The following is a 15,157-nucleotide window of genomic DNA, read 5'->3' as shown; positions in this document are numbered from 1 at the left end:
CTCAGTCGTGTCTTACTCTTTGCAACCCCATGGACTTCAGCACCCCAGGCTTCCCTGTCCCTCACCATCTCCTGGAACTTGCTCAAACTCATGTGACTTAGTGATGCCATCAAACCATCTCACCTTCTGTTGTTCCCTTCTCCTCCTGCCTTCAATCTTTCCCAGCATCAGGGTCTTTTCTAGTGAGTCAACTCTTTGTATCAGGTAGCCAAAGTATTGGAGCTTCAGCTTACATAGCTTTCTGTGTCAGTAAAAGCATATTCATGTTGTGATCTTTTAATAGCAGCAGGATATTCTGTTATATGGATCATCATATATTTAATTCATCCATGATTCAACATTTAGATGATTTAACTTTTCACTATTATAAACAATGCCACAATAAATGTTTTGGATATAAATTGATTTGTATTTTTCTAATAGTTTTCTAGGATTAATTCCTACAAGTAGAATTGCTGGGTCTATTTTTGCAGGTTTTGTGGTACAAATTACCAAAGTGTACTTCACAAAAATGGTAGCAATTATTCTCTCACTGATCCTACATGAAGCTCATTTTCCTATTAAGCTCGCTGTAACTAAATATGATGAGGCTTATACTTTTTGGCCATCTGTTTAGCTGAGAAACTGTGGAACTTTTTAAAAAATTATTTTACTTATCTCTTTATAGCAAGGATGTATTTCCTCCTTTTTTAACTGAATGACTATATCTCATACTTTAAAATATATTCTAGTTTTTAATTTTGACATTGTTTTATTGCACCCTTTGGCAATATAGAAGTTTTCTTTTTTCATTCTTAAGTATCCTTAAATGTAATCCTATGCTTCATGGTTCTGCCTTTGTGTCATGCTGAAAGACCTTTATTTACCTACGGGTGGAAAATGATCCACCTATTCCACACTTTTTCTACTATTTACATAGTTTAAAATTTTACTTAAATTTTTAAGCACACCTGTTGTTTTTTTTTCATGGAAAGTTAAGGCAATGATTTAACTTTTTTCCCCCCAATTAGATAGCCAGTTGTCCCAACACCATTATTCCCTCTGTTCTGAAATGTTTGCTTTATGAAAATCTTTGACCCCAAACTGGTACAAACTGAGAAATGTAAGAAGCACATGTGGAACCAACTTGTCCCTGGCTGATGCTTACCCTTATGATATTAAACTTTTACATTCCAGAGCTGCGCTAAACACTAACCCCACTATAATGCCTACTTGTTTGCTGCTTGAGTTCTACCCTAGGAAGCTTGTGTGATTTTGAACATTCTATGCAGTCATTCTCTTCCCAAAGCAAACAGAAGGACTTGCCCAATTTTTCTTCTGAAAATCAAACACTTTTGCAATAAACCATCTGAAAATGAAAACTTACAAGAGAGACCTACGTGGTGTGTCTGCTCTAGGTTTGGGGGAAAAAAGTAATTAATTTTGTCTCTCTTCCAGGCCTTAGAGAAATTTCTTCTTTTGTACCAACTTGCAGAATACTTGTAGACAACTTGTAGACAACAAGCTGGCAGCATGTTTAAATGACACTGTTTCTGCTCTTGGCAGCCAGCAGTTAAGACTTGCTGCTAAGCGCCTTGAATCTGGTTTTAGGCTGAGAGCTATGATGGAATCTCCATTAGCTTGGGCCTGTGAATCTGACATGTGAGGAAAAGTCCTCTATGCTTGAATTTCAAGACTCTTATTCTTAGTCATGTCAACCACAAGGCTCCAGGGAAGAGGAGAGCCTTCCATCTGAACACTGTTTACAAACTTCTTTATTCTGTCACACTCTAAAATTATTCACCAAGAAAGTAGGTACTCATCAAATCTTTTTAGAAAATGTGAACTCATGATTACACCCTACTTTATATTACAGTTATTTTTGTATTTCACTTCCTTACTAAATTATATACTTCTTAGGGGGCACAGCCTTTGTCTTGTATGTATTTGTCTCCTCCTGGGGCACCTACTACAGAGCTGGGGATACAGAAAGGTGGTGTCCTTAAAAAAAATTTTTTTTTACTGTAGTATAGTTGCTTTATGATGTTGTGTTAGTTTCTGCTGTGCCACCAAGTGAATCAGCCATGTGTGTACATATATCCCCTCCTTTCTGGACTTCCTTCCCATTTAGGTCACCACAGAGCACTGAGTAGGCTTCCTGGAGCCATCTAGTAGGTTCCCATTAGTAATCTATTTTACACATAGTGTTAATAGTTTATATTTGTCAATCCCAATCTTCTCATTCATCCTGTCCCTGTCCCCCCTTGCTATCATACACTTGTTCTCTGTGTCTCTGTTTCTGCTTTGTAAATAAGATCTTCTGAGGCAGTGTCCTTAATACAGGCTTTAGCTTCAGACAGGACAGACATAGCAGACTGTCTCCGTCATCAGTTAGATGTATGACCGTAGATAAGTTGCTTAAGCTCTTGGAGCCCTAGTTACTTATCTGCCAAACGAGGATCGTATTCTTTCTCTTCCCCCTTGCCTTCTCTTCCCTCTTTCCTCCTTTCACTTACTGAATGCACTTACTGAGCACTTCATGTCAGACACCAAGGGGATACAAGACAAGATAATAATGTAGGAATGGTCTTTGTTCTCCTGGAACTGTTTTAAGATTCAGAAGGATGACAAGAATGAATATGGTGAGGAAATAAAATGTGAGATAGCTAGATAAGAGGTGGGTAGGACTGGAAAGGTGTTATTCACTAAATGAGTTCTAATTGAGAGAGGCTACGGGAATGTGATTGCATTTATTTGATTTGCTTTTGGCTGCATTGAATCTTTATTGCTGTGCATGGGCTTTCTTTAACAGCGGTGAGCAGGGTCTGCTCTTCATTGCAGGGCACAGTCTTCTCACTACAGTGGCATCTCTTGTTCGGCATGTGGGCTCGAGGCACTCATGGACTCAGTAGTTGTGGCTCTCATGCTCAGGAGTTGTGGCGCACAGGCTCAGCTGCTCCATGGCGTGTGGGATCTTCCTGGACCAGGGATGGGGCCCATGCTCCCTGCAGTGCTAGGTGGATTCTTATCCACTGTACCATGAGAGAAGGCCATGATTCCTTTGAAAATGTCTGGTTGATTACCAATGGAAGAGAAAGAGAAAAAGAAAGAATGAGACAGGAGAGGACTGAAAAGGAAACAGGAGATGTGGATGCAAATGAAAAGAGAGAGTAGAAAAACAGGGGAGATGAAAAACAGGCTGGCGGGTTTAAGCTGGTGAGTTATCTGAGCTGTATGTAGGCTTATCATCAGGATATAAAAGTGTCACTAAATTGTAGCTGGAAATGTGGTTAGTAAACCTCCCAGTCCAGTACTCTCAACTCACTCATTGCTGGATCCTGTGAGCTGTCGTCCCTGTCCTTCTGGCTTAGAATTTCTAATAGAATATAAAGGGACAGGAAAACCAAGAATAACGCAGAGGTTAGGGGCTTGCATGACCAGAGTAATAATGACATCACTCATAGAAACAGAAAAGTGAGCCATGGAAATTAGGTCTCGAGTTTGGTTTAAAACCTAAGTTTCAGGTTTGAGCAGCTTGTCGAGGTGGAGTTAGAGGTTGGAATGTGATTTGGGGCAAAGGTCCCTTTAGAAACATGCATCTGAAAAATGCACTTTGCGGTCATGAAATCGGATAGTTCCTGAGGGAAGGAACAAAGACAAAGGTAAACCAAAGAGCAAATACTGAATTGGAGGGTTATCACTTGGGGGGTTACTAGGTTCTTTCAGGTCACAGGAGGAGGAAGGGCTACAATCAATGGAAACTGGAGTTACTCATGAAATAAGAGCCAAAGGAGTATCATCATATCAGTGAATCCAAGAGAAGAAATTTCAAGAAAAGGATGGCAAGTGACCACTTGTGAAAAATGATAGTGTGGACAGAGTAAAGATGCTAAGGACAAGGGGAAGAGCCATTGGATATGAGGGTAAGAAGATCAGTGGTGATTTTTAGGAACCACTTGAGGGAGGTGGAAGAAATAGTGAGGGATAAATGAACAATCAAGAGTGAATGCACTGACTGGAGAGTCCTCCACGTGGGCATCGCCCGAGGGCTCATTAGAAACGCAGATTCGCTGGCCCTCACTGACTCAAAGTGTGCCTTCGAATGCAGATGCACTCTGGGTGATTTTCCTGCAAGCGGTGTTGGGGCAGCTGTAGGGTCTTTGTTCAGCGTGACTGGCAGGGAAAGAACGTTGACAGTAGTCTTGTGGTGACAGCACAGTGTCAGGAAGGGTCTCAGAACAGGGGAGATGGGTGCCAGTTTTAGTCCGAAAGGAAGGTATAGGAAGAGGGGAAGATGGTAAAGGAGAAAAGAGAGACTTCCCTGGTGGGCCCATGGTTAAGCATCTGTGAATCTGCCTTCCAGTGCAGGGGACGCAGGCTCGGTCCTTGACTGGGGAACTAAGAGCCCATGGAACCAGGGGTCAGAAGAGAGAAGCTCTTCCTCTGTAGGAAGGAAAAAGATGCCAGGGGTGGAGAGAGAGGGATGGTCCCAGAAAGTGGAGAAATGATAGTGGTTTTCTCATACCATGCATGGCCTTGAGGACAAGGGCTGGCCTCCATCATCTATTTGTGGACATCTGAGACACTGCTGCACCTTAGTAATGACTCCTGAAAGGAAAACAGGTAAGCAGGTTGAATCTCAGGAAAAGCAGAATTATTCACCAGTGCTGTGATCTCTAGGTCACTGCAAAGAGACTGGTACCCAACATTTTTGTTCCTTAGTCTTTTTAAAAAATGTGTTTCTTGTTAAATGGCTGTGTTACATCTTAAGGAATATTTAAAAATAATCTCTCTCCCACATGTGGTTTCCTGAAAATGGAGGGTCAAACTAAAATTAAATTTTCCTGCAGTTAATATGGATTTAGTATTCAAGCTTTGGGTTTGGGTCAGTAGTTATTTGCAAGTTTGTCTAACAAGTAAAACAAAAAGTGAATGAAAAGGGATACAGGCTGGCTATAAAAGAACTCTGAAGATTTATTTTCATGGAAAAATTAAAATTCTGTTTCTTTTGGTATTCCCAGATACTGCTGCTTAATGTTTGATTCCCAAAAGAAAACTACAAAAACCTTCCATTGTATAAATGGTTACATCCTTTGAAAAAAATGTGCTCCAGAGAAGAAATAAGTCATAAGAATTTGTAAGGAGACACAGTCTTTCTTCCCTTGACCTTCTTTCCCTTATGTTCTTAAAATCAGTAGCAATTTTTGAACCAGAGCTTTTTAAAAAAGATCTTTGCAAGTTTCTTGCACTTTCCCATTGGCCCATGCTTTGACAGGGGGAGGCTGAAGTGTGGAGGAGAGTTTGATTATGAGAACTGTGTGGGGAGTGGTGGGCAGGACAGGCTGATAAAGATGAAGGACAGTACCGAGAAAAGAAGGTTTGTACCCAGAGAGGATTTCTCCTATTTCACAGATTTTCTTTGGGTCACCCTAAAATGTTCCCTCTCAATTCATCTGCATTTAATATTCATGTTATGTGAGTGGCCTGCTAGTTATTTGCAAACTTGTCTTTAAAATAATTCTAATTGTTTACCCATGGTTTTCGTTTTTACTAACATGAAAGTTCAATATCCCAATACCCAACTTGGAGTTAAGATTGGGAATATGCTCCCCCTCCCTAGTTTTTCTTTCTTCTTAACTGATTGTGAAATAAAGCAGAGATGTAATGTACTCTGTACACTAGGCGGGGTTTGAGAGTTTTTAATCCAGTGTAAACATAGCAAGTTAATTGAAATACATCCAGAATTTTAAATCATTTATCAAACAAACATGCTATATCTGACTCAGAGTCACAGTGGTCCCAGCTATTTTCATTTTATAACAAAACTAGTTTCATGCAATTTCACAGTAGAGATTATTTTTTAGTATTTTTTAAATTTTTAAAAATGTTATTGAAATATAGTTGATTTACAATGTTGTGTGAATTTCTGCTGTACAGCAATGATTCAGTTAGACATACACATGTTCTTTTCCATTGGAATTTATCACAGGATACTGAATATAGTTCCCTGTCTATGCAGTAGGATCTTGTTGTTATCCCGACTTCGCTCTTTTCTTTCTTTTTCCACAGTGGAGATTATTACATAAATTGAAATTAAGAAATCTGAACTTGTTCTCACCTACTTGGCCTCAGTTTAAAATCTTGTAATATAGGCAGTGTGTGTGTGCTCAGTTGCTTCAGTCATGTCCGACTCTTTGTGACCCCAAGGACTGTAGCCTGCCAGGCTCCTCCGTCCTTGGGATTCTCCCGGCAAGAATGCTGGAGTGGGTTTGCCATGCCCTCCTCCAGGGGATCTTCCTGACCCAGGGATCGAACCTAAGTTTCCTGCATCTCCTGCATTGCAGGCAGATTCTTTACCGCTGAGCCACTGGGGAAGCCCAGTTTAGCAGAGAGTTGCAGAAACAAAATTCCAGCTAACGCATGTACGGATATGCGATAGTTGTGATGGGAGTGCCCTCTCTTCTCCTGGCTGTGAGGATGGGGGCCTGTCGTCGCTTCACAGAAGCGTCTGTCAGTGCTGTCTATCACCGCACATCTCTTCCTCAGTTTCAGTGATTGTACAGGCATCTCACCCAAGTGGAAAATTCCTGTGCCTGACATGTGCCAGCAGGTAGGTGGGGTTTCAGAAACCTGCAACTGCTTGTATTAAAATTCTGCTGAGAGAGAAACCCACGCATTGCACACCCCAGAATATTTTTTTCTTTTGCTTCAAGAAAAGGACTAGTTGAAAGTTCGAACGTGTGTGAACTAGGGTAGCAGGGTTTTAACAAAGATCTGGTATTGCCAGTCACTGTGCAAGAGGACAGCCCAGCAGCACCTTCTCCCCTCGGCTGGAGGCAACTAAGTAAACACCCTCATCTCTGGAGTCCAGAGTCAGGGCCACCGGGCCTCATTAGTGGACTGACTTTACTGGCGTCTGGTGAGCAGACCCTCTCACCTCCAGAGCCATCAAGCCTCCGAATCACTGCTTGGAGGGAGGCTGGCAGCACTGGAGTTCTCTCTTATGGATTCTTGTCAAAGTTTGCAAACTCAGATTCTGCAAGGGACAGACAAGTGATGTAAGAGAGCAAGGCAGGCAGATGGAGAGCTGGAGAACCAGAAAGCTTTTTGTCCCATGCAAGGCCCCAGCATGGTTCAGAGAGGCCACCCCTCTCAGCTCGTCTCGTTGTTGTACAGGGAGGGGGCTCCGTGTTGCCAGATCTTTGGATGTGTCAAGAGAAGCCAGATATTTTTGTAAAATATATTCATCATAAACTATTGGCAACAAATTCAGAAGATATTTTGAGCAGTTTAGTAAGTGTTCAAAAACTTTTTACCTCTTTCAATTCTTTGCTCAAATATTACCTTCTCAATAAGGATTTCCCTGACCACCCTATTGTAAATGACATCCCCTACCCAACTCTGGCACTTCCTTATTCCCTTTCTCTGCTTTATCTTCCTCCATGGCACTTGCTACTATCCAATAAGGGCATAAACTTTTATCTGACTGCTCTCCTTCTGATGTCCACAATCAGGAACAGTGTTTGGCTCACAGAAGGTTCTCAAGATTATTACTGAGTAAATGCAGATCCGATACACAGAGACAGGACTAGGGTAAGGTGAGTGAGGCACCCAGAGTGTGAAATTGAAGACACTGAGCTTCAGTGACCACAGAAGTGAGAACCTCCTTAAATTTTTTTCTGTTAGATGCCATACTCTCCTTACCCTAGTCACTTTCACGGTGATGCAGTTGCTACAGTGGTCTCTGATATAATTCTGAAGGCAGAGTGAGAAAGAGGGAAAGGGATTAGAGTGTTTAAAAATGAACATGCTACTGTTATTTTAAACAATATGACTCCAATGAATCTCTAATAAGTGCATCAACAGCACACGTGATATTGACCAAGAATGGTGCAGTGATCTGCTGTTAGGATGCAGATCGTCTGGGGATTAGGAACTTGAGTTTATGCCTTCATCTGCATTCTTACATAGAGAAATGTAAAAAACATGATGAGCTCATAGGAAAATTTTCCATCAACAAGGAGAGACAGGATTGGTTTCAGTTCCAAGCATAGGATGAACAGAGTTAAGAGTTCTTATTTACTGAAAACCACCAAAATGTGGAACAAATTGAAAAAAGAATCAACTTCTGTAGAAGAGGCATTACAATCCATTTTCAAATTGTAGTCAGAAGAAATTTGAGAGAATTCTTTGAGAGAATTCCCTAGAGGTCCAGTGGTTAGCACTCAGTGCTTTCACTGCTAGAGACCAGGTTCAATCCCTAATCAGGGCACTAAGATCCTACAAGCCATGTATTACAACAACAACAAAAAATTGAATGAAAGAAATTAAATATGAGAAAATTTCCAGGTATTGTAACAAGGGCCAGACAGCATTTTCAATATATAGTTTTCCTGGCTGAGAGTCATTCTACACTTATACTCTAACTTTATGTCCAGCTGACAATGAACCATAGTATGTAGGCATTATGTAATGGTGAATATTATAGGCTGTTAAATAAGAAATGCGGGCTGAGATTCTGAAATAGAACATCTATCAGGTACCAAAAAGGATGATGAGACAGATCAAAATGGAAGTTGTTGAAATTTAATGAGAAACTATTGATTGCTCAAGCAGAGTTGCAGTGGGAGGGACCTACCAAGGGATCCCTCCAAGAATCCTCAGTGATCCCTATGGGAGAATCAGCTTTAAGCATCTCCCATGCCAGATAACACAAAGCCCTTTAGAATGACACCAGTCAAGGAAGAACTTTCTACTCCTTTCCCTCTTCCCTCTAACCCCAAGGACCTACGAGCATTACTCAGCAGGGTGGTAGTAAGAAAAGGCCCACCACCTCTCTTGCTGGAACTCTGCCCTTGCTGGGAGAGGGAAAAGATCTAACACTAAATCAAAGAAAGAGTTCTTTGCATTGCATGGAATGGGGCATTCTCATTATTGCGTGGAGACTGTTCTGTGACGTAAAGTGACCTGAGATGGCCTGTTTCCCAAGAGTGAGCAGTAAAGTCATGGAACATGCTGGATTTCATTCAGGGGAAGGGAAACTGAACAAATTTTAAAGGGATGGTTGGAGTCAAAGCTCGAGTTTCCTTTTGATGACCTCTCATGAATGCACTTGTTCACTGCACGATACTGAGATTACAGCAGGCCCTGCAGTAGCTCTATGGCCATTCTCTGCCATTATTGTTGAATTACCTAAAAAACATGCTCTTAGGAAGAATAACTAAGAATAGCTTAAAAAGAGTGAAAAGAAGATGGTCAGGTATAGTCTTTAGGTGCACTTGTATGGCTGTGCAGTAACTGGGAATCACGTTTCTTAGTTCAGGATACTGTAACAGAATACAATCCACAAAGTGTATTAAGCAACAGGCATTTATTTCTCACAGTTCTGGAGACTGGGAAATCCAAAATCAAGACATCTGGTGTCTGGTGTGGGATTCCTTCTGGTTTGCAGAATACCATCTACTAGTCATATCCTCATACAGCAGAGAGACCAGAGGGGAAGCAAATTCACTCACGTCGTGAACTTCCAGATGTTCAAGCTGGTTTTAGAAAAGGCAGAGAAACCAGACATCAAATTGCCAACATCCACTGGAAAATCGAAAAAGCAAGAGAGTTCCAGAAAAACATCTATTTCTGCTTTATTGACTATGCCAAAGCCTTTGACTGTGTGGATCACAATAAACTGTGAAAAATTCTGAAAGAGATGGGAATACCAGACCACATGACCTGCCTCTTGATAAACCTGTATGCAGGTCAGGAAGCAACAGTTAGAACTGGACATGGAACAACAGACTAGTTCCAAATAGGAAAAGGAGTACGTCAAGGCTGTATATTGTCACCCTGCTTATTTAACTTCTATACAGAGTACATCATGAGAAATGCTGGGCTGGAGGAAGCACAAGCTGGAATCAAGATTGCTGGAAGAAATATTAATAACCTCAGATATGCAGATGACATCACTCTTATGGCAGAAAGTGAAGAAGAACTAAAGAGCCTCTTGATAAAAGTGAAAGAGGAGAGTGAAAAAGTTGGCTTAAAGCTCAACATTCAGAAAACTAAGATCATGGCATCCGGTCCCATCACTTCATGGGAAATAGATGGGGAAACAGTGGAAACAGTGTCAGACTTTATTTTGGGGGGCTCCAAAATCACTGTAGATGGTGATTGCAGCCATGAAATTAAAAGACGCTTACTCCTTGGAAGGAAAGTTATGACCAACCTAGATAGCATATTCAAAAGCAGAGACATTACTTTGCCAACAAAGGTCTGTCTAGTCAAAGCTATGGTTTTTCCAGTAATCATGTATGGATGTGAGAGTTGGACTATAAAGAAAGCTGAGCACCGAAGAATTGATGCTTTTGAACTGTGATGTTGGAGAAGACTCTTGAGAGTCCCTTGGACTGCAAGGAGATCCAACCAGTCCATCCTAAAGGACATTAGTCCTGGGTGTTCATTGGAAGGACTGATGTTGAAGCTGACACTCCAACAGTTTTGAGTTTTGGCCACCTGATGCAAAGAGCTGACTCATTGGAAAAGACCCTGATGCTGGGAAAGATGGGGGCAGGAGGAGAAGGGGACGACAGAGGATGAGATGGTTGGATGGCATTACCGACTCAATGGACATGGGTTTGGGTGGACTCTGGGAGTTGGTGATGGACAGGGAGGCCTGCTGTGCTGCAGTTCATGGGGTCGCAAAGAGTTGGACACAACTGAGCAACTGAACTGAACTCCTCTTAAAAACTCTCTAGTCCCATCTATGATTCCACCCTCATGACCTCATTGCCTCCGGAAGTCCTCATCTCCAAATACCATTAAACTGGGGATTAGGGTTTCAACACATGAGTTTTGGGGGCACATAAACATTCAGTCTCGGAGAAGGCAATGGCAAGCCATTCCAGTACTCTTGCCTAGAAAATCCCATGGACGGAGGAGCCTGGTAGGGTAGGTTGCAGCCCATGGGGTTGCGAAGAGTCGGACACGACTGAACGACTTCACTTTAACTTTTCACTTTCACACATTGGAGAATGAAATGGCAACCCACTCCAGTGTTCTTGCCTGGACAATCCCAGGGACAGGGAAGCCTGTTGGGCTGCCATCTATGGGGTCACACAGAGTCGGACACGACTGAAGCGACTTAGCAAACATTCAGTCTATTGTAATAAATGAAGGAGCTCAGAGTAGAGGTCTTGGAGGGAAGAATGAAGCCAGCTAGACATGGGAGCTTGGTGGTGGGGTCCTCTCCTTAAGAATTCACTCCTCACCAGTTACAAAAGATGAGAGTCTCCCTTGTAAAATAGAATCCATCACTCTTGGTTCATACCTTTCAATTCAGGTGTTGTAAAGTGAGATTTTGAAGCACAATTAACAAAGTCTAGAAAGTAAGATAATAAGTAATATATTGCTGGGTAAAATAAGGAAGTGGAAGGAATAGAATTTTGGAAGACAGAGTCAGATCCGCCTCTTAGGGCTCTGTGCTTCTTAGTTTCCTCATCGGTAAAAAGTATGGACATTAATACTGTTTTTAGGATTGTTGGGTGGATTAAATGAGAACATATATGTAAATAAATTGTCTTATACTATGTTGGTTCACAGCCAGCATCCAACAAATAAGAAATATTATTATTAAATGCTAGAAGACTCACCATCTACATTGGGAAAAATTATTTCTATCACTTATATATTACTTACCTCTGTTGTCATCATCATTATGCAATGGCAGGCTTATGAACATTCTTGCAAAAAGCTTATATTGGAACAAATGTGTTTACTTCATGTAATTTGCTTTCCTTACATGAGTAATACAAAATACCTGTATAATAGTCAAGGAAAGCCCCCCAAATGTACTCTCCTAGAAAATTAGCTCTTTTCAATTTTATTTCACACACTAAAAAAAATATTTGAAGTGTTTCAGTAATAACTTTAGCAGTCCTTAAGAAGATTGAAGTGAAGTGAAGTGAAAGCCATTCAGTTGTGTCCGACTCTCTGTGACCCCAAGGACTGTACAGTCCATGGAATTCTCCAGGCCAGAATACTGGAATGGATAGCCTATCCCTTCCCCAGCAGATCTTCCCAACCCAGGGATCGAACCCAGATCTCCCACATTGCAGGTGGATTCTTTACCAGCTGAGCTACCAGGGAAGCCCTTTAAGAAGATTAGGAGAGCTGTTCTAAAATGATTGATTTTTATGTCTTTAAAAGGGAAACGCCTAGTTTATTTTTGGAGAGTGGAAACCTACCCTAATGCAGCTAATGTAATAACTTCTAATGCAAACAGTCTTGTGACTTTGTCTTGTCTCATGCCATCTCAGTAAATATTTGTGAGCCCTGGCAAACTAAATTGTGCTGATTTCCCAGAGTCCCAGGAGATAATGGGAGACTTTTTTTTTTTTTTTTTAATGAATGTCTACAGTTTTCAGGAGTTTCAATAAAATATAACATAAGTTGTGGGTAATATAAAACAGCTATCCTCAACCCATGTACCAGTAGGTTAGCAGCATTGCATGGTATCAGCCAATAAGAACGGACGTTCAGATTCTGGCCCCCTCTTAACCAGGGTAATGTTATGATCTTGATAGAGGTTACATAAATTGTTATAGGTAGATATGTGAGGACTGACATTAGGCTGTTCGTGTACGTACCCCATGAATACATAAGTCCCTTATTATCAATAAGCCATCCCTTTGTGAACCTGCATTGTTCTGGGAACTGTTCTCCTGTAAAGCTCAGGTTCTGGGTCCCTCAGTGAAGAACTAGTGCCTTTGTGAGCCCAGACTGGGGAATCCTTTGAGAATGCAAGAGCAGGACATACAGTTTTTGCAATTTTACTTTCTATTACCCAATTTGTATTTTGATTTTAGTGGTAGTTACATGTGTATCTGCACATTTGTCAAAACTCACTGAATTTCTAAAGATAGGTGCTTTGTTATATTTATAAGGACCTCCCAGGAGGCTCAGTGGTAAAGAATCTGTGTGCCGATGCAGGAGATGCAGGTTTGGTCCCTGGGTCAGGAAAATCCCCTGGAGAAGGGAATGGCAACCCACTCCAGCATTCTTGCCTGGGAAATTCCATGCGTAAAGGAGCCTGGCTGGCTACAGTCCATGGGGTTGCAGAGAGTCGGACAAGGCTTTGTGACTAACAACAATACCTCAATAACATTGATTAAAAGTAATTATACTGCAATTAGATTATTGAAAAGTAATAATTGACATAAAAAAACCCTTCAGTGGCTCCCATTGGACTATGAGATTAAATTCACACTGCTGAAGATACTTAAAGCTCTCTGTTACATGGTTGAAGATCCCCTGGAGGAGGGGGTGGCAACCCACTCCAGTATTCTTGCCTGGAGAATCCTATGGACAGAGGAGCCTGGCAAGCTAGGGGTCACACAGAGTCAGACATGACTGAAGTGACTGTATGTTATATATGCATGTATGTTGTATGGTTGCAAGCTACCTTCAGCAAAGGTTTTTAATCTATTTGGTGTCATGGCCACTTTTGATGGTCTGGTGAAAACTATGGGCTCCTTCTCAGAATAATGTTTTAAAACGTGTAAATAAAACATGTAAGAGTATAAAGGAAACCAATTAGATGGAATTTATATCAAAATATGTATCAGATTTTTTGTATAGTAGGATATGTACTTCTTTATTAACTCATTAAATGACTAGAGCTGGCTTAAGTCTCATAACTAATGTAATGTCAAAGTATTGAACATAGACAGTAGTTTAAGATTGATATGCAAAATCTGCAACAACTATTGATATGTGGAATCATCTGTGAGTTTTATTGGTAACAAAATCACACATACTGCTCATACGATTGTGATTTGTTTTTCATTCAAATACAAAAGGGAAAGAAATGCTAAATTTCAGCTAGAAGTTAGTGAAAATACATGTGCATTTTTTCCCCCCATCAAATTCCACCTTTTCCATACACCACTCCTCAGACTCTCTCTCTGCCTTAATTCCAGGTGACGATCCCCTGCCTGTCCCCTTGTTCCCCAACAAGCTCTCAGACACTCTCTGCTTTAGTAAACAGGGCTCTTCCCCTCCTAAAACCTATAGGGACAGCAGCTGACAAGAGTATGTGAATGTGAAGTCAGACAGTGGAGAAGGATGAGGGATATACAGTCCAGGTCCTTCCTCAGGGCATTCGAATACAGCATTTGGTTTTGGGGGAAAAAAACACAATAATGTACCAGCCAAGGGAAGATTAGTGCAGAGCTGGCCAGTGTGCAACCACTGCTTAATCAGGCGGAATGAACTGCCTGTTCTCCTCTGCCTGCGCTCCCACCGCATCTCCAGGGAGCTTCACTTGCGTAGAAAGTCCTTCCCTGCTAATCTCTATCAATCAAAATACAGCTAGTTCAGAGGCTGGCATTTCCTGCTTCCCCTAGCTGGCATCATCTGACCTCTTTCTCTCCTCCCAGAACACTTGGTTCAAATTTTTTTTTTTCAAACGGAGGTCCCATCTGACCTTGTATTGTGGTGATTGATGTCCGCGTCCATCTTCCGTCGTCCATCCTGAGCTTGAGGGCAGCATGCCCCGCTGTGTCTGCATCTCTCAGTACCTGTGCTCTGGTGCACACAAGGCCATGGGGACACAGTGGGTCAGACTGACTGTGCTGGGCCGGCCTCTGCCTCCCCGCCTCTCTGCCTCACGTCTTTGTGTCTTTTACTGATGGATTCTAATGCTTCCACTGCTAGAAACAAAGCCCTGAAAAACTTCTCTTTCATGGAAGGGCTTACCATAGAGCCACAAAACTCCCAGCCAGAAAAGAAAAGTAACTGATGTCCTTTAAAGCCGTCCTCCAGAAATTCACTCAATCATTCATGTCCTCTCTCATTCTCCTTAAAGGCCAGGTGAGAGCTTACTGTCTGAAATACATCAGGTGGGGACTGGCAGGATATACATATGTGACGCATGTTTGTGAAACTGTTTCTTAGTAGCCTAGAGACAAGGAGATTAATGCCTCTTCACGAAAGGCACACATTCCTCCCCAAATGAGGTGGAGCTGTCAAAGCAGCATCCTATTATTTATATTTTATTTTTAAATTGAAGAAGTGAAGTGAAATGAAAGTCACTCAGTCATGTCTGATTCTTTGTGTGTGTGTGTGAGTGTGTGAAGTCGCTCAGTTGTGTCCAACTCTTTGCGACCTCGTGGACTGTAGCCCGCCA

At 41.6% G+C, this 15,157-nt stretch overlaps 1 long non-coding RNA gene across 1 annotated transcript; it reads right to left on the bottom strand.

The window, feature by feature from the left end:
* Positions 1–2,710: 2,710 nt before the first annotated feature.
* On the bottom strand, positions 2,711–14,744 carry LOC113899225. Its single transcript, XR_003512873.1, has 4 exons — positions 14,456–14,744; positions 4,505–4,587; positions 3,305–3,355; positions 2,711–3,050 (listed from the first exon to the last, which is right to left on the bottom strand). It is a non-coding gene; the product is annotated as an uncharacterized LOC113899225 (long non-coding RNA).
* Positions 14,745–15,157: the final 413 nt, after the last annotated feature.

The sequence above is a fragment of the Bos indicus x Bos taurus genome, chromosome 10 (genome assembly GCF_003369695.1).
Source record: "Bos indicus x Bos taurus breed Angus x Brahman F1 hybrid chromosome 10, Bos_hybrid_MaternalHap_v2.0, whole genome shotgun sequence".
In the NCBI taxonomy this organism is placed as follows: Eukaryota; Metazoa; Chordata; class Mammalia; order Artiodactyla; family Bovidae; genus Bos; species Bos indicus x Bos taurus.
This window is presented reverse-complemented; position numbering and strand designations above follow the sequence as displayed.